The sequence below is a fragment of the Falco naumanni genome, chromosome 9 (assembly GCF_017639655.2).
Source record: "Falco naumanni isolate bFalNau1 chromosome 9, bFalNau1.pat, whole genome shotgun sequence".
Lineage (NCBI taxonomy): Eukaryota > Metazoa > Chordata > Aves > Falconiformes > Falconidae > Falco > Falco naumanni.
In genome coordinates this window covers 11,205,335-11,226,004 of record NC_054062.1, presented here as the reverse complement: position 1 = coordinate 11,226,004, position 20,670 = coordinate 11,205,335, and positions in this window count along the sequence as shown.

The window sequence follows — 20,670 nt, the reverse complement described above, 5'->3', positions numbered from 1 at the left end:
GATGAGCTGGGTCTCCCTTGTCAGTCGTGACAGAGTTTCAGCAGCAGTGACCTTCAACCCTTTTGCTCTGTGTCAGCCTCAACTTGAGCCCCTTGCCCAGCTGCTGTGCCAGCGCCAAAATGCAGAGAAGGAAAGAGGGACAGCAGAGGTAAGGAGGCAGAGAGAGATTGAGATCAGAAGGGCTTTTCGCCCAGTCAAATGGGCCTCTGGTGACAAATCAATCACGGCCTGTTCAAACCAATGATGCTGCCAGTCTCCAGCTTGCCAAGCCCTCCACAACCTCCCCCAGCTCTTCTGGCTCTCCTGCATGACACTCAGCTGATGACTGGGGCTCCAGTCAGAGCAGGGTTGCTTTTTCCAGGTTGATTTGGTCATTAGCATCGTTTCTTCTCTATCTCCCTCTTGCTCTGCCTTTGCCCACCATCTATTTATTTATTAAATATTGAAAGCTAATATTAGAAGAGGGATTGTGACACACAGAAACACTTGTATATGAGTTTGTGTACTGCCTTGCTAAAAGTATCCAGATTTATTTATTTTACTTTATACACTTAGGAAGAGCTACCTGTTTTAATGTAATTAGTAGATCTGATCAGTGTAATCGAGGACAAAGAAAGCAGGCCTTAGAAGATCCTCACTCCACCATCTCCTTCCCTTGATTTACTTCACACTAGTAAAACTGGCTTCAGTATTGTATTCCACTACACCCATAGGACAAGAATTATTTTTCAGCTATCTTTTTTTGAAGACATTGTTAAAATACAATTTTGAAGTCCCTTTTAAAGCTATGAGGCAGTTCCTTAGCTGGAACAAATTTGCATTGCCACTGAAATTCTTGTATTTCTATGAGTGTGTAGTGATAAAGTATCAACTAAGGTAGAAAAACAAACAAAAAATTGCTACTAAATCATAATAAATACTTCTTTCAATAATGAATTTAATATAAATATCTGAAAAATCCTTTAAAACAGTTGAAGAGAGAAACAGCAGTATAAGAAGAGCGCTTAAAAGTTTAGAAAGAACAAAGTACTCTCGTGCGGGTTTTGTGATCTTAGGAATTACACTCTCCTTGCCCCCCCCCTCCCCCAGGCCCCAATCACTCATACAAAGGGGGAAAAGAAGTCAAAATAAGGTATTAACAGAGAATATATTGCGCTCTCTTAGTCCTCTCTAACCTTAATCCCCGGAATAAAATCCTCCTCCTGACAAAAAAAAAAAAAAAAAAAAGAAAAAAGAAGAGTATAGCACATTAAGAAAAAGGGAGAAGTCCCTCCTCATCCTCTCATCTTTAGTGCTAACCTCTTAGCTTAGAGATATCTTGTCTGCATAGTCAGGGAAGTCTGTGTACATTTTTACGAACAAGTTTACACATTGACTATCCAAGAGCAACTGGTCAGCCTTGACAGTGTGGTGGGAAGGAATGATGATGGAGATGTATAGAACAGAGCTGAGCTCTTCCAGGCTCTGTTAAAGAGAGCTTGAGCAAGATACAGCAGCATCAAAAGTATAGCAGAATATACTAAAAAATGTCTCCCCTATCTCCTTTCTAATATGACTGAACTCTGTGAAACTGAAGTGAAGTGCATTGCAGATAGCAGTGTGGGGTGTTGAACAGCCTGTAGCTGGAGAGTGCTTCGGTCTTTATCTTCAAAGCTGTCCTGTCAAATACAAGGTCTTTTAAACATCAGAGGGATAAAGTTTCTGATTCTGAAGGGTTCGTTTTCCTCTTGGTTTTCCTCAATCAGAAGTTAAGCCCATACGACCCCCACAGTAAGCTGGCTCCAGGATTGCTGCCCTGCTGCTTGCCCCATGATTTGGGGATGCTTGTATAGAGCAATCTTGATTTGCTCACTGTTTGTTGAGTTCAGTTTTCTCCATGTTAGTTCTTTCTTCCATCTTACATGTCTTAAGGCTTTTGCTGTGTGGCAGTGAATTGAATCTTATGAACTTAAAGGAAAATTGTGGCTGGGACTTGGAGAATATTAATCTGTTGCAGAAAACGCTGAAGCCTGAACATGTGAGAATTGAACTAATGAGTTTTTTCCTCATTTCAGTCTCTCAGTCTCTTTTTTAGCCATACCTTAATTGCAGTGTTTCCTGACAAAATAATCCTAGCTCCTAAAAAATTCAAATGTGCACCTTCATTTCATTGCTCGTCCTTCCTTTTACCAACATAATAAAAGAATTAAGATGATTTTCAAAATAATGTGTCTTTCTCTCATCTTATTGTCAATAAATAAGTACTACACCTAAATCTAGTTGATTTCTAAAATTAAAATTCATTACATTTCTGGAAACTCGAACTATCAGCTCCATGCATTTTAATTAGATTGTCTATTTTTTCATTTATTACTAATACATTCTTCTTAACTATGATTTATTTGTTAAACAAAGTGCCATAATCCGTCACTTATTCATCTTAATTTCAGCAAAATTAAAGTAGTCGCTGTTATATTACACCTAATTGCACTTGCAATGAAAAGAACGGAGATGTTAATCAAAATAAATTGAAGATAAACAATAAAATCATTAAATCTTTGCTGCAGTAAGTGTAACTAATCAGTTTTGACTTGAAGCGACCGAACACAAATAATGAATCTGTCAGTGAAGACGCGCTCATTAAATACAGCCTAGTCCGCTAGGGTCCTGCAGGCAGCCTGGAACACACAGCCCGGCACAACCCTCTGGTGCCTCCCTGCTATTAGGGGAAAGCGAGGGAGAAAGAGGAAACTGTACACCATTTTCAGGACTAAATGTATCTATAACTTGCAGTGTGATTAAGCAAAGATGCAAATGCCACAGGTATACAGCTACTCCTGTAAACACTGTACCAGGAACAGTGAAAGACTGTTTTATTCAGCAACCAGCAGGTCAGAGATTAGAAAAAGGGGAGAAAGGGAAACAAAACACAGCAATTTGGAGGTATGAAGCACTTGGTCTTAAAAGTTATTAGAAGTACTAGTTTTATAGCAGATAAATGAAGGTGGCATTGTGTTAAACCATGTATTTTAAATATGTTTTGCACTAGTATGAGATAGTGATTATAGTCCTCTGCTATACCCACACAGTAGGGACAATGTATGGATTAGTAATTGAAGCTGTTCATATACTCATTGTCTTTCTATCATTTACCACTTCCAATCTTACCAGCTTATTACAAGGGACAAAATGAGAATTCCAGGTATTTCCAAAGATGTTACACTGGCAAAAACTCCTGTATCTGAGCAGCCTGGTGAGCAGAGCTAGAGCAATCTACACTTTCTATTTCAGCTTTTAAATTGTTTACTTAATTATTTGAGTTTCCCCAATGGAGTATTTGTGAGTAATCATTGGCGAGCATGAATTTACATGGCAAGGAGCTATTTTTCTTTAAATACTTCTGAGCACTACCTTTTTGTCTGATATGAGACAGCAGCTAAGCGCAGATATAAAACACAAGCAGTGGACCCAGTTCTGTGGTTCTTAGGATTAGATTGAACTATGTCATTATTTTCTTAAACAGCATTATCAGTTTCTAAACTGAAGATAATGTTCTGTATTTTCATGTTTCCCCCCATGTTATATCGTTTTACTTATTTGCAAATCCGACTGTCCTTTGTCTTAACCATTTACTAAACAATGTATTTCAGTTTAAAATGTTGATTAGCACAAAGAATGTCTGCCTTGCTCTTGGAATCGTAACATAACCGATCAACACTTTACAATGCTAATGCTTTTCTACTGTATGTTAAACAGTGGTCAGTGCAAATGATACAGTAATGGTTTTAACAGTTAATACGCTCTAGCTCAAACATATCAGAGAATTACACATATTTTTTAGTTTACTTTTCATTATCTATGGATAAGAAACAGGCAAGATAACCTCTGAGCAGGAGGCTACTTCTAGCTCAGTTTTCTTCTTTCTCTTTTTCTGTATATAGTTCATATTTGGGTCATAACAAAAGAAATCACAGGACAACAACGATTCATGGCCTGATTACAGTGTTGGATGACTACTAAGCAAGTTTTTTCCCCTCTGTTTTTCTCATCCTAGTATGATTTGATTTTTGTTAATAATTAGTTTTTTTAAAACATAAAAAATCTAGCTGATGGACTTTATATTTAGTTTCTGTTCTGCATCTTTCCAGTATTTATAATGCTTAACGTGAGACTTGACATTTCTCAAGGCGCTCATTTAGAATGATTTATATGGGCTTTGCCAGTTCAGTGGCAGGTGGGTAATTCTAGAAATTAAATATTACCTGTTTTTTACTGATAAAACTATAAGCACTTAACACAAGTAGTAAATATTACTATACATGATATATAGAAAAGGTAATAAAAATACAGACTGAAAAGTGGCTGGCAGGATAGGAACTAGGTAATGATAAAAAATTAACAAAAGGATGGACCTGATCCTTCATTAGTCAAAAACTCCTACTGACTTCAGTCAAAATCTACCTTGAATGAGAATGATACAGGGCTCCAGAGCTGTATAGTGGCCTGTGTAAAGTTAATCTGAGAATCTTATTCCAGTTGCTTTCAGCAGGTCTCTAAAAAAAATTCACCAATACAAGTGACACTAATTGGACCCCATGTTGGGAGACTTCGCAGAGGAGCTTACGATTGAATGGGCCTTGGAAACTGAACTCCCTCTCCTATCTAGATATGGCTCCTTGAGGTCACAGTTAAAGCACACCAGGGGGTCAATGTAGAAGAAGGTTGCTTTTTCTTCACTTGTGCTTTACCTTTTCTGCAGCTAGAATACTTCAATATTCAGGCTTCTCAATGTATCACTTTATATGTGCTCAATATTTTAACTACCCTCTGGGTTTTTTGGTTGGGTTGTTACACCCCCCCACCCCCCACCCCTTTTTTTTTTTTAAATGTAAAGTGTTTCGGACTTTGTTCAAGCAAAATATATTTCAAAAACAGAAGCACTGATCATACGTAGTTATGAACCTGAATCACATGTAGCACATACACAGTGATTAAGAAAAGAGTGTGGACAGCCTGCAGAAGAGGAAAGATTGAAGGAATTTGCTTTAGCCCCATTATGAGCAACAGTTGATGGTTAGGTATCTATAAATATGTTTCAAGAAGTCAAGGTGAGATTTCAGTTTGAATAAGAGACGAGTTTGGAATAAATAAGTGTATCTGACAGTTGGGAACATAGGGATGATAGCTTAATCTGTGTTTTGACAATAAGATTACACCAAACTAAGATTTGGTTGGAAGTGATAGAAGGCAGCAAACACATAGCTCAGCTAAATACCTTCAGAAAGTTGGAGATGTAATGTCAGGATGAAGGATAAGTGATGAAATTATTAGAGATGCAAAAGAAGAACCATGAAAGGACAAGGGTCAGGGAAATCAAGGACAAGATGTTAAAACCTAGAATTCAGTCAACAATTCTGAATGATGAAATGTTAAGGGGGATGAAATTGGAATAGTAGTTCTCAGCTTTAACAGAGAAGAAGTCTATGCTCTACACAGATCAGACTCTTAGGTACTCAGCTATTATAGTAATAGTTTGTGTGTAAGTATGTAAACCGATTAATCATTATGGATACATAAACCAGCCCCCACCCCCAGATGGATACACTTCCTTGTTTTTATTCCTTGTTTTTATGCATGTATGCATACACACTGATTTGATGGCCAACCAGTAATCTAATATAGCAGCACAGCAACTATAACTCTGACAGAAGTAGCAAAGGAAGTAAAATAGAAGAGATTCTTTAGAAAGAGAAACATACTAAACTGTATCAGAATGTAATTTTGAGCATAACAGATTATAATCCTGGGAAAGGACTTGAACCCCAGGACCTCTCAGTTACAGAAAACTAATTATGTGAATTTGAGCAACATGTGCTTTCCCAAGGAACACTGCAGGTTCCTTTTGACCAAATGTTTTTTCAGAATTTGGTATGGTTTATTTCAATAAACTACTGGATTTACTACTGGCTTTTCCATTTTCCACATTTCAACATGATTCATAAATTATTAAAATTTCATTTAGCAGAGGTAAATATTCAATCTGATTTCACTCTGCACGAAGAACTAAAATTCAAACTAGCAATTTCAACAAGTTTGAACACTGCAAAACAGCAAGTCCTTCTCTCAGGTTAAATCCAAAGATCCTAAAGTCCTTCAGCAGCTTTATATATTATCATGAAGTAAGTATTATGGAACACAAAGGTGGGAAAATTCTTGTCTTTACCGGTCACCTTATACCATCCTTCTTTCCCACAGTTTTTATCTTGTAGATCACTGAGTTGGTGCAAAAACATCACTCTCTTAAAGGTTCACTTTACAAACCACCTAATTTTGCCCGTTACTTTGCTGATTCTATAAAACATTTCACTCTAGAAGGGCAACATTTGACTAATGTCTAAACTGGTATCTTCTTAATTGTGAAAACCAGTGTCTTCTGTAGCAACACAGGAAAGAGAAAATGCCACACTCTTATCAGTAGTCCATCTAATCCAGTGGCCTGTCCCCAGAAATGATGAGTCCTATCAGAATTCCCAGTGTTCTCCAGGGAAAATGCTTCTTAACTCCAGGTAGTTGAGATGTGGCTCATTTCTCCTCACATGTGTAGTAGTATCCTAAAACTAAACCAAGTCACCTAAGCTCTCAATTCAATGGAGAGAAAAAGACACCTTCAGAGAGGGATTAATCCCACAAATTTTAGGGCAAGATCACAGTCCATGTAAGGCTCTCTGTTTCTTTCTACTAATAACTGAAACTCTAGTCAACTAGCCTAGACTGCTCTGGCTGTCAGGTGAGAGTAATCCTATACACTGCTAGCATATGCACCCCTTAAATTGTTCACACCAAGTGATATAAATGTCTAGTTATTTTTTAATCTTTTATAAACTTTTGGAGCTCATGGTATCTGTGGCAGAGAATTCATAGGCTATTTATAAGTTGTACTAAAAAAGAACTGGAAACAATTCTCAATTACTTGCTTCCATTTGGACTGGGCAACCCATTGCTTTTGCATTAGGAAGAGAAGCAGCTGGTCTGTAGTATCTCTTTCTGTATGAAGTTACACAGCTCTACCCTATCTACTTGAGTAAGTTTTCTCTGTGAATGAGTCTAAACCCTACATATTTCCCAACTAGAATTATGTGTTTAGTAGCTTGATTAATTGTGTCTCTGGAATATCTGTGAGAATATTTATACCAACTGCATCTTTTTTAGACTAGGAGGGTGAGAACTGAGTCCAATATTAGAGAAAAAACTGTATGCTTAAAAATTAATCATATTTAATGTAATGTTTGTGGCTAATTTTAAATTTAATACAATCTGGACGACTACTGCAAACTCAGCGAAAATATTATTTTCTTGGACATATGCTCAGATCTTTTGCCTGAATTTCTATACTGAATTTCTTGTGGTATGTAACTCCTTGTTCATATAACTTATTTTTTATTCTATGACTTGCTTACTGTGGGACAGATTTTAGTTGGAAACAGAGTAAATTTTAAAACATTCAAAGAGTCTTGTAGACATATTGGAAGCCACTATTCTGTGGGGATGGAGAAACATGTTTTTTCAGAAGGACAGGTTTCTTAGTTCTGACCATATCATCCTAATCTAAGTGATGTGCAATTTTATTTTAACTGTTTCTTATTACTGATGTATCTGGATCTGTGTTGGCATTTCCAGAACTAACCTTCATACCTTTTAGAGCATAAGTACCCTCTACTTTGGTATACATACTGATTTTAATCAGATTGCATATTCTTGTTGATCGTTCAGAAATTTCTTCTTTAAATCCCCTTAGAATTTATTGATTTACTTTCCAGCTCTAGGAGCCTGTTTTTATTTAATTTTTGAATTTGTTCCAGCACATCTTTTAATTCCTGTGTTGACAAAACCTCCTCTGTATTACCTAACAGGAGGAAATTTGGTATATTTGTTTTCCCCAAATTCTGTGTGGAAATGCTAATACAGAAAAGTCATTTACCTTCATTTCAGTGTCTGTATTCTCATTAGCTTTCTTACTTTCCTAGCAAATAGCCCACTGGACTTATAAAATCTCTTCCAGGCTTGCTGCTTCTTAATACTTGAGAAAATCTTGTTTTCATGTCAGGCTATCTGCTCCTCAAATCCTCTGTCATCCTTCTAATCTCCACTGTGTATCTTACCCACTCTATTTTATCCCTATTGACTTCACAAGTTAAAATTCTACCTTCAGAAAAATACACGTTTGACTACACTAACTTCTTGAACCTTCCTGTAGCCCTATCACTCATTTTTGCTTGTCAGCTTCCTTTTTTGTTTAGGATTATGCATGCCTTCTGTTACACTGTTATGATTGCTCAAGTAGCCTTCATGCCGAGTCTAAGGATTTTAATTTCCTCACTTTTGACTTTAGGGTCTTTTTAACTAGCTTCCTCATTTTTTGTACAATCTCTCCCCTGAGGATGTTGAAGTTAATTATATTGTGGTCACTATTACTTAGTGGTTCAACTTTACTTACTTTATAAACTAACTCCTGTGTGTTACTTGAGAGGCTTTTCTTGACTTAGTTCTTTATAGCTCTAAGATTAAAACAACTAACATATGTAACAAAACATTTTTTTAACATCTTAGCAGAACTAACTGGAAAGTCTAGGAAAAGGCATGTACTTACAGGGGAATGATTAACAAGAACCAAAAGCATTACTCTAATACTGGTGAAATGCCACCTATTCTTCATTAACTGTAAGACTAGAACAAATCAAATCAACTAATGATGGCTCCATTTAGAGGCAGGAGCATACTGATATCACCAGAATACAATTTTAAATAATTTTAAATAATACCACAAAAGAGTCAGAACTAGATTCAAAAAAGCCTTTCCAGTTGGATGTTAATCCCATTTTAGAGAAAGGGAATGTATTTGCTAGCTTGCAATACTGTCTGCTGCAGTTTACTATTTAAAGTTCCTCCGAATACTGAAGAGTTTGGTATTTCCCAGCTCATGGTACTACCTCATTACATCTTAAAGTTGTATAGTTGCAGTAATTACATAAATAAAATTGACTTTTTATGAAGTATACAATGAGTGATAACATTTAGAGAAATGCACTTTGGTTTGGTTCCCCCCCCAATACGGAATGGAATCATTAGCATCAGAGAACTAGTCAAAGTAACATATAGAAATAAACTAGCGCTCTTACTTTTCTTAAATAACACCTGCAGTTTGGGAAGAAAACTCTCCTTTATTGTGAACCTGCAGTCTGTCAAGAATAATGCTACATTTCAAAAAATTAAGTAAACAACAAGACACTAATCAATGACAATTAGCAGACAATCCTCAAGTTAGCCAGGACTCCCTACATTCTTAATAAAATGAGCAGGTTTCTTCCCCAACCAGGTGTTGGACATGAGGCACATCTTATCTGAACTTCTCAGACAAAAGGGGAGTACAAACAAGAATGGACAGATCTGGAACTTACCCCTTGTGTCAGTCAAAGTTACTGATGTCTTCTGAACATCAATGAAGGAAAATCAGTAAAAGAAATTTGTGGGCCATCAACTCCATTTTACATATACAAGTCCAGAACAGCTACTGTCTGTCTAGCACTAGCTGTTGCCAGAAAGGTCATGCTTCAGCAATCATATGAAATTACACTAATATAAATTTAGTATAAATTACATAAGTCAGACCCCTACTATTTAATAACTGTTACACTGTTCGATTGTAGTAATTTGAATATTTGACCAATTTTTCCATATAGCAGTATAAATTAAGTCTTGATTTTAATATTATGTAGTTCAATTTTGATATAAACACATCCTTTGCTATTGCTAAAACAACCAGGTTACATCACAGAAGTGCGATTTAATGTTTTCTTAATAACAATTTAAAAGTAATAGCTTATGACAACATGTTGTCTGATGACATCTTAATAAGTAGTGGGCCATCAATAGTTATCACGTTACCCCATACTATGGCAGAAAGGATAAACAGATTCCCCCTTAGAAGGGCACTGAAGCTGACACTGCTAGTGGTCTTTCAGTTTACAGCGATTGTAATGATTATATTTGAAGCCTGGCTCAAAACATGTTTTATTTTTTTATAAAAAAGTTGTGGTAATTGCTACTGAAAACTCAAGATGGACAAACCTGAAAAAAATTAAGATCCCATCAATTTTGTGAGATGGGAAAAACTGAGGAAAATCATAAAGCTTACACCAATACTTCATACCAAGATCTTATTATTTTTATTTCTAGAACCAGTGCAACAAAATATAAAATCACTTTTTAAATTATAAACACTACCAATGTAGAAACACTGTATTATATAAATTCATTGTTCGTTCGTTTCTTCACTCCTTCCTTTTTTTTTATCTCTTTCTTTTTCCTTCTCTTTCTTTCATGCTATCAGAGTTCACCAGCTTAAGCTGGGCAGTCTACTGTGCAAGAGTTTAGTATCATACAAAGTAAGTACTTCCCTCTGCTCCAACAACTTATGTCTTGCTGTTCTGGATTTCTCCTAAGTATCCTTGTTCTTCCAGGCTCATTAGTAACTTAGAGGGACTTGAATGTAGCAGTCTGATTTACATCAGTGATCTTATTCCTTTCAGCACAGGAGGGTTATCTTTTCTGTGACAAAGGCTATCACAGATATGAATAACTATTTTCATACTGGGCTTTTTTTTTGTCTAGCTGGAATCACACTATCACAGATTTTGCCTCATAAATCTGACTTCGCTTTATAGAGCAATAACGGTACAGTCAGCACTCTGCCATCACAGCAAGGTGAATAGAGAAGAGTAACTTAGGTCAGTTGCTTCTTTATTATTGGCAGATGAAATAGTGTCTTCAACAGCTTCAGAGCAAGAACCAGCTAGTGTGTTTTCACTATGAAGGCAGTGCCATTCTGAGAAGCCATAGCAAGAGGGTTTTTGCTACATGCAAGGAGGGACATATAGAGTAAAAGCAAACTGCTAAGTAGGTAACCTACTGTTATTACCTGCTGTTATTTGAAAGCTGCTTGGGTAAAAATTTGGAGATTGAAATATGTATGACACATTAAGAGGCAACAAAAATATGGGAGTTCTGTTAACTCTGGTAGACCACAGTAAGAGGAGGATAAACATCGCAAAGCCAATTTAATCTACTTGGAATGCATAAAAAAAAAGTCAGGACCAATGCTTCAGAACCTCAGACATGCCCTGGAAAAGGCAAACATTTAGCGCTTTTCAGAAGATGTCATTGTTTCTAGTGTTTGACACAGTATTGTTACTTCTGTAGAAGTGCGTGTTTGATACAGGCATTTTATAAATACTTGTTCACCTTTGTGAAAGAGCAACTTCAAAAAGGTCTGCACCCCGGTAGCACAGCTCTCCCCCAGTGCAGCCCTGCTAGTGGCAGGAGCGGGGCATTGCTGGCCAGCCAATGGCAGCCAGGTTGAGCCTGCAGTCCTGCACTCATTGGCTCCCCTGCTGCTGCCCAACCAATGGGAGCACAGATGCCCACTGCAGCAGCCACCAGGCATGACCTGCACAAGGCCATGGCGGAGCTGTCCCCAGGCCTTTCCGCTAATGGAAACCCAGGGTTTATTTGTATTATTTATTTAATCCACAGAATCATGCTTTTTGTTTCATACTTAATAAAATTATTATTATTCATTACGGCCTTCCTCACCTCCTTCTCTAACTTTTTTCTTAGTTCACCTCCTGGTATCTTTGGTAACATACATACAGGGATGTTCACAGTCCAGTGTGATGTGTGAGTGTTCTAGTCACATGGTTTTGCAATTCATATAGAAAGTTCTAGAGAATTCTTCTGACTTTAAACTTATAAGATCTGAATCATCTTCAGCAAATCAAAGCTGACCTGTAGAGAATATGGCGAATGGAAGACCCTGACACCTGAAAATCACATATGATTTACAGAAAAAACATGGTACCAAACTATGATTCCTTTAAAGCTGGTTGCAGATTGTTTCCAAGGACATGTAGAAGCAGTCATTAGTTGTTACCAATACTCATGGGTTTGGGTATTGACAGTAACCATTTCTTCCTAAGAATGTGTTATTTTCCAGTGGTCTTAGATGAATAATGGTGGACATTGATACTTGGAGACATGTCAACTATATAAGAAAAATGTGTGTCTCTAAAAACAGGGATACATTTCTGCTAAAATGGAGTAGAAGAAACATTTTCAGATAATAGTATAATAATAGTCTGTAGGAAAAGAATTTGACAACCTGTAGAAAGCTTAAAAAATTAGAGTGTAAACTTTGAAAATGTCAGGTAAAGTATCAATAAATAAAATGTCTTCAATTTAAAATTACACTTATGGAAAAACATTGCCATATACAGTTCTAATTTAATTTTACTTTGGTAGGTAGTTGTCTCTGTGAAGAAAATTTGAAGTTGCCATGCTGAAGTTGATATAGAAATACCGGTCTTTAAGACAAAACCTGCTCTTCGCGGCTGGAGAGTGCTCTGAGGTGAAGGTAAAGGTAAAAGACAAAACCCAGTTATCAATAATAAACTAAAATATTATAAATAAAATTAACTAAAATATAAGATAAAAAAAATCAGAAAATTTCTCAGATGAGAAAAGAGCTGTGTTACATGATACAGGCACAAAGATCAAACAGGTGAGAGTAAAAGCGAACGTGGGGAAGCTGCTGACAGGAGACAGTAGAAAAATGGTGTCTACTGCAATATGTGTGTAACAACCAACAAGGAGTGCTGACTCTTTCACCATAACACTTTTCTAACCACCAACTTCTTAATGGTGAGCTGGCTACTTCTCTTTTATTCAAATACCTTGACAGACCCATCACATATGATTTAAGTCTCCAGGCTTTTAAAAATGTATATGTTCAGGCTTTTTGGGATAAGAACTTAGTCAAAGAAAAATAAAACTGAAGATAGGAGTTTTTCTCATTTAGTTCTGAATGTGTAAGATTCACAATCATTTTCATCATTCAGACACTGAATTTCATAGATCCTAAAATCCAGCTCCTACTAAAGGTATCTTCTACCACTCTACAAGACAAATGTCTCAATGACAAACTGTAGAGCCTGAAGTGGACTTTTAATTCCATCAGCATTGGATATCCTGAGCAACAGAATAACATATTGATGATAACCTTTACTGAGAAGCATAAGCGTGCCTGATTTCTGGGCATATGACTTAATCCATGGATTTCAGCAACACTGGCAAACAAACCTAGGGATCAGCACGTGAATATTGGTCTGCAGCCCCTAAGATAGGGTGGTCTTGTTCTGATCACTCACAGATACAAGTGGCAATTTTTGCAATGAAAAGAATCCAGCAGAATTCACAGCTATGAACTTGAAGCATTACAAAGCCTAAGTTCTTCAGAGAGCGCAGTGGTTCCTGGTTCCTCAGCTTGCCTTCAGCTTGAACCATCTATACCCTGCTTTCAAAAGAGATGTACAGGCTAATCAGATCGATAATTCTTTGACCTGAGCTTTATCACCAGTTACAGGTATTGAGTAATGTGAGAGAGAGCACTGATTTTTCCAGTACTCCAGAATGAAGTCTACAGAGTAGAGGAACTTCTTTTAATAATCATCCTCTGATACTGATTTGGATGTTTGGATTAGTTCCCTCTCAAAAAAAAGAGGAAAATTGGTAAATTGAAAACAAAACAAAAAAATGTATTGGATATTTGTGTTTCTTTTTAAATAGTAATTATTTTTTAATAATTTTAACACCATTTTTTTATGGTGGCATACTGTGAATCTTTAATTCTTTAGGTCAACAACTTAAAAGCCAGCTTAAAGAGCCTGAAACAGAAAATATTACTATTGTAAGTGATGCAAACAATGGAAATAATTAAAGAGAATAAAACAGACAGAAAAATCACTGCACAGTTAAAGACAAAGAACAGACAGTTCTGGTAGACATTTTGCTAGTTTCCCCATACAATTAAATAACCAGTTTTTGTTAATCATAAGAGATTCTGACAGGGAAAAATGTAGACTGTTGAGAGACAGTAGCACAAGGAAATGTTTGCCATATTTAGATCTCTTTTCACTAAAAAATGAGGAGGTCATTTCAGGTCAATCATCCTGGGCTCTTTTCTTTAGGGGAATGAGTCTCCAGCATGGCTCTTTATATTAAAGGATTTCATGGGCTTGAGTTATAGCTATTGGTATAATCACAGGTATCAGAAATAAGAATAGTTATTTCTTATTTCTTTGTGAATGGAGAATGAAGAGGTCATTCAGTGTATGGTACTTCAAACACTTAAAAGGAAAGGTATTTTACTGCTTACTTAGCTTTTTAAAGGAAGCCTACAGAGGGTGGAAGCAAGGACAGGTAGCCTGGGAGTGATACAAAGAAATTGCCTGAGCAGCCAGGGATCAGGTGAGGAAAGCTAAAGCCCTGGTAGAATTAGATCTGGCCAGGGACATCAAGGGCAACAGGAAAAGCTTCTATAAGTACATTGGTGATAAAAGTAAAACTAGGGAAAATGTGGTCTCTCTTTGGAAGGAAACGGAAGACCTGGTTACCTGGCATATGGAGAAGGCTGATGTAGTCAACGACTGCTTTTTGCCTCAGTCTTCACCAGCCACACCGCCCAAGTTGCAGAAGGCAAAGGCGGGGGCTGGGAGAATGAAGAACCTCCTGCTGTAGGAGAAAATTGAGTTCAAGACCATCTAAGGAACGTGAAGCTGCACAAGTCCATGGGACCTGACAAGATGCATTTGTGGGTCCTGAGGAAACTAGCAGATAAGTGGCTAAGCCACTATCCATCACATTTGAGAAGCTGTGGCAGTCCAGTGAAGTTCTCACTGATTGGAAAAGGGGAAACATAACACCCACTTTTAAAAAGGGAAAAAAGGAAGACCTGGGGAACTATGGGCCAGTCAGTCTCTCACCTCTGTGCCCAGCAAGATCATGGAGCAGATCCTCCTGGAAATTACGCTAAGGCACATGGAATATAAGGTGATTGGTGACAGCCAACATGGCTTTACTAAGGGCAATTCATGCCTGACAAATTTGGCGGCCTGTGATAGAGTTACAGCATTGGTAAAGGAGGGCAAAGCAACTGACGCCATCTATCTAGACTTGTGCAAAGCTTTTGATACTGTCCCACATGTCACCCTTGACTCTAAATTGGAGAGACATGGATCTGATGGATGGACCATTTGGTGGATAAGGAATTGGCTGGATGGTTGCACTCAAAGGGTTGCAGTCAATAGCTCAATGTCCAAGTGGAGACCAGTGATGAGTGGAGTTCCTCAGGGTTCAGTATTGGAACTGGTGCTGTTTAACATCTTTGTCAGTGACATGGACAGTGGGATAAAGTGCACCCTCAGCCAGTCTGCTGACAATACCAAGGTGTGTGGTGCTGTTGACACACTGGAGGGAAGGGATGCCATCCAAAGGGACCTTAACAGGCTTGAGATGTGTGCCCATGCAAATCTCATGAAGTTCAAGGCCAAGTGCAAGGCGCTGCATATGGGTTGGGGTAATACAAATACAGGCTGGGTGGATAATGGATTAAGAACAGCCCTGAGAAGGACTCAGGGCTGTTGGTTGACAGGAAGCTCAACATGACCTGGCAATGTGCGCTGCAACCCAGAAAACCAACCATATCCTGGGCTGCATCAAAAGAAGTGTGACCAGCAGGTCGAGGGAGGTGATTCTCCCCCTCTACTCTGCTCTTGTGAGACCCCACCTGGAGTACTGTGTTCATCTCTGGGGCCCCCAACATAAGAAGGCCATAAACACGTTGGAGTGAGTCCAGAGGAGGGCCATGAAGATGATCAGAAGGCTGAAGCACCCCTCCTTGTGAAGACAGACTGAGAGAGCTGGGGTTGTTCCACCTGGAGAAGAGAAGGTTTCGGGAAGACCTTACAGCAGCCTGCCAGTACCTAAAGGGGGGCCTACAAGAAAGCTGGAGAGGGACTTTTTACAAGGGCATGTAGTGATAAGACAAGGGGGAATGGCTTTAAACTGGAAAAGGACAGGTGTAGATTAGATATTAGGAAGAAATACTTCACTATGAGGGTGGTGAGGCACTGGAACTGGTTGCCCAAAGCAGCTGTGGATGCCCCATCCCCGGCAGTGTCCAAAGCCAGGTTGGATGGGGCTTGGAGCAACCTGGGACAGTCGAAGGTGTCCCTGCCCATGGCAGGGGCATTGGAACTTGATGATCTTTCAGGTCTCTTCCAGCCCAAACCATTCCATAAGTCTATGATTTTATGATTATGTACTATATAGAAAGTATGCCACACTGCTATGCAGAAATGGAAAAAAAGCGCCTTTTTTTATTTTATGAGAAAATTTCAGATACATCTGCATTTCTTATTTTGACCATAAAATCATAAGGCTTATGAAATCATGGAAGACATGAAGAAGGTAAATAAGAAACAGCCCTTCCCTGAAAATTCCAAGACAATATTTGGTGAGGAGTCACAAGAAATTACTGTGGCAGGTTCAGCACAAGAAAAGGAGGTGCTTTTTTTCACCTGGCATGTGATTAAGTTATGGAAACTCCTTGGCATAGAAGGTAGTGGATTCTAAATTATATATGGATTTAAAAGCAACTGAACAAATTAAAGGAAGAAAAATACCCTGAAAGCTATTAGATAGAAGCAGCACCTGTGGCTGAGAAAACATTAATTTATTGGAAGCTGGCAGTGGATTCTACAGGCTTCCATTTTTATACACTCCTCCTTAAACATCTGCCACTGTCCAGTTTTGGAGACAGAATGCTTTTGATTTAACTCATTGCTTATGTTCTTATGACTTTTTTTTTTTTTTCCTTTTTTTGTCTGTCAGTTTTTATATTCTGTATTTTCCAAAGATCAGTTGCATTCTGTGCAATTAAAGATTACTGTTTCTTAACTTGTAATGGAAAACAAGTACATGTAACCCATTTCCATCCGTACAAGTAGGTACATAAGCAGATTTAAACATCTCTCTTGTTTCAGGGCATAAACTAATGTCTCTGAAGGCTAACCAGCTATCCTAACAATGCCTGATGAATCACAGTTTGGGAGCATTAAGAACAGGCTTTCTTCTAAAGCAACATATGTGAACACTTCTGGAGGCTGTTTGCACATAAGATGGGCCAATGACCTGATCCATAACTCATGAGGCATATTGTTTGATAATGACAAGAATTACAAGCTTGAGGCTGATAAAATAACTTGTCCTTTAACATCTAAAAAATATCTTTAATAAGCTTTCTATCAGTTTATCAACATTGGTAGAGATTTTCCTAATCTTTACCCACTGAGAAATTTGGAAAAAACATACGTGAACATTATAATCAATACTATTCAGGTAGAAATATATTCTCTTTCAAGGCATAACCTTTTAGATGAAGCCTAACTATTGATCTATAAATTCAGCATTTTTTTTCTTCCCATTCTCATTGGTTCAGATGTACCAGAGAGAATTTCCCAAGTAAACTCAGATTATAGCACGCTTCAAAAGTGTTGTCACTGACTGAGAAGAAACAGTTAACTATGTTTTCATGTACATTTGTTGCTGTGGGTGCATTACATATTAAAATACAGGTTCAGTCACACCGACCCAAATTCATGCTAGCGTGCATAGTATGAGACCTCTATTTCTATGGTATTGAACTAAGACTTTCTGGTCAATCTGGAAGCATCCTAAGGCTTTCACCAATCTTTTAATTCCTGGATTATTTTCTTCTGCCTGAAGTTTCCCTTCTGCTTCCCTTTTGTTTGCTGTTAATGCTTCGTCTCTTCTGGGAGGGTGATTCACAGTTAATCAGCTCATCTATTCTGAGACATTCAAAAGCACTGCTCTATGGACAGGCCAGCAGGCATTGCTGTAACCCTTGTGCAGTTAAACCCTTCCCTTTCTTTCCTTATGGACTTCACTGTTTCTGCTGCCCTGTAACTGTTACACAATTATCACCAAACTACTGGGCCAGCTGCAGACATTAGTACCATTAGCAGAATTGCAGAAAATGGAATCCGGATTATCTAATGAGCAGCTTATTTACATAAATATACCAGGTAAATCGGTGGGGTGGGGTGGAGTTTTACAGCTTGAACCACAAATTAATATTAGGCAGATAGAGAGAAAAACTTCCTGCATTTGAACAGGAACATCTACATCATATTTAACGTTTTTGTTTTTCCATCCTCTTTTAGCACCTTCACACAGAAAATGCCGTTTTCACAATATGAATAAACATTCTCTAGATAGTTGAGATTTTGCATGGATTCTACTTTATTATTGCCATTTGGAGGGTACAAGCTGTGCTCTATATTCATGCACTGGATTCTGGAATATACCTGATTTTGCTTGCTTAATATATACAAAATAAAGTTATAGCGCACCATACTAATTATATCTTGAGCGTCTGTTTTATTCTTTAACTAGATGAAATTCTGTTCACTCATCCTTTCCTCACCTTCCTGGATTCTCTGTCTTAGCACTACTAGATTTACAAGCTCACACTTGTTTTATTAGGCAGTCCTTTAAACTAGAGTTTCCACAGACTGAATTTGCAGTGTTCACGTTGCTACACCCATTAGAATCTCTTCTGTAGTGAAGACAGAACCTTAGAATTTTCCTTACACATTCCCATTATTTTTATTAATTAAAATCCTCTCTATTAGCTGTGAGCAGGTAGGTCATCCTCTTCTTGAATTACACTAACATATTGTTTTTCAGACAGATTATCTCATGCTTATCACATAACCTATGTAACTAATATTTCTTGCTCAAAAGTTGTAGCATGCACCTGCACATTATCCAGATTGAGAAACTGTTTATGAACAGGTACCAACATGGGGTTGCTATTATAATTTCTTCCCCTATGGGGTAAGAAAATACGCTCATTACAAATCAGTCACCTACAAAATAAATGTTTTACCGAGACATATTTAAAGGTAATCACCAAAAACTAATTTTGCAAACCATTTTCCTGGCATTTTTAGTTATTAGCCGCTCTCAGTTCATCCACCAATTTAGCTATGCAGTCCTCTCAGCCTAGTTCTTGAAATCCAATTTTTATATCTTGTTTTCTCCACATCTGGGTGAATGCATACTTCCTAATCATTCATTTACTGAGAGGATTTACATTGCTTATTGGAATCACCTAGCATTTTATTCCTTAGTCCAGTCTAAAAATTATCCAATGTAAACCAGTCTACTATTATTGCATTCTATACTATCTCCATTAAATATTTACTAGATCTGTTCATATTAATCAGTTTACAAAATCTTTTAAAAGCACACTAAACAGAACAGAGCAAAACTAAAACTGTGAGTCTCTAGCTCTACCTCGTAAGTTTAATGTCAATCCATTTTCCAAAACCCATTTTCCAAACCATTTTCCATTGATGAAATTTAAGAAACTCTTTGCCACTCTGAAAATGTGTTTTTATTCATATTGTTATTTTTTGCACTGCACTAGCACTGTATTGACCAGCTTCCTTATTTTTTTTTGCTTATTACTGTGTTTTTTCTTTTTTTGTTTGTAATCGATTTTAACAATGTCTCTATAAACTTACCTTCATTTAACAGTTATACATATAATCTTTAGTGTACTGGTTTATTTAAACGGGAAGAATATCCTTGGTCTGAACACAGTAATTTTGGTTAAAAAAGCTATTTAATACTAATACAGGTATTTCTGTATGAGACAGGGAACACTGACATAGATCACCTTTATGTAATGCATATCAGGGAGCAGCAAAGGCCCCTGCACCCTAAAGAAAGCTAGTCAGGAGCTGAGGGTGACCACGATGCAGGCTGGGCAATGACCTCAGTGGCCAGGCACAGTCCTGCAGGCGTGAGCTGGGCAAGCAGAGCAGGGGGGCTGACAGCAACAGATGCTCTTGACAGTGCAGTGGCCATCAGACAAGATCAAGGCAACAGGTCTAAGGTCAGTCCAGGAAATCCAAACAATAATTCAGGATCAGGACTGGGTATGGGTGTATCTACACCACAGCTCAAGCCATGACTGAATGCTGAGGCCTGAGCTCACACAGGGCTCCTCTGGCAGAGGGTGTGGGTGGGAGCCTGTGGGGGAAGTACCTCATCTCAAGTACTCAAATTAGTACTAGAAACACTCCTCATCTACCCAAACATTACTTTGACTTACTGTAACTGTGAATAAATCTTTCCCAACTTTTTGCATAAGTTTACCATATTTTGTATTTATTACTTGAATGAGGACGGTATGGTTTCTCCTACTCAGCCTCTTTGGGGAGCAAATGGACACAAAAGTACCTCAGATGAGATATTCTCTCTCTCCCCATCTTTCTAGCTGACTAGATTCTTCAGCCAAGCAGTTGGCTTCCACAGTGATTTGCAGTTTAGACGTCTTTTAAAGACAAATTTCCAATTATTTTATTCCTCACTGCAGATCATCTCCAACTCAAAAAAGTTAGGAATTGTTAAATTATGCTAGACATTGTCTAAACCTTCCTGAAAACTGCCTGTAAAAGGTGATTAATAAAATTGTTGGGTACCTGTTTAATCCTGTTTGCCAACACCAATAAGGCATGTTTCCAAATCTAGCTGCAATTTTTGAGTCAACATAAGCTTTGTTCTCAGCAGACTGCATTTCATCTCTCCTTCACTTCTTTTTGAGAAGCCTCCAGTCCCCTTTATGGCCTCACCAGGGCTTGTAACTCCTTCTAGCCATCCTGTACTGCTTTTTCAGCCACTTTGGCTTCTGTGACCGACAGTGCAGAA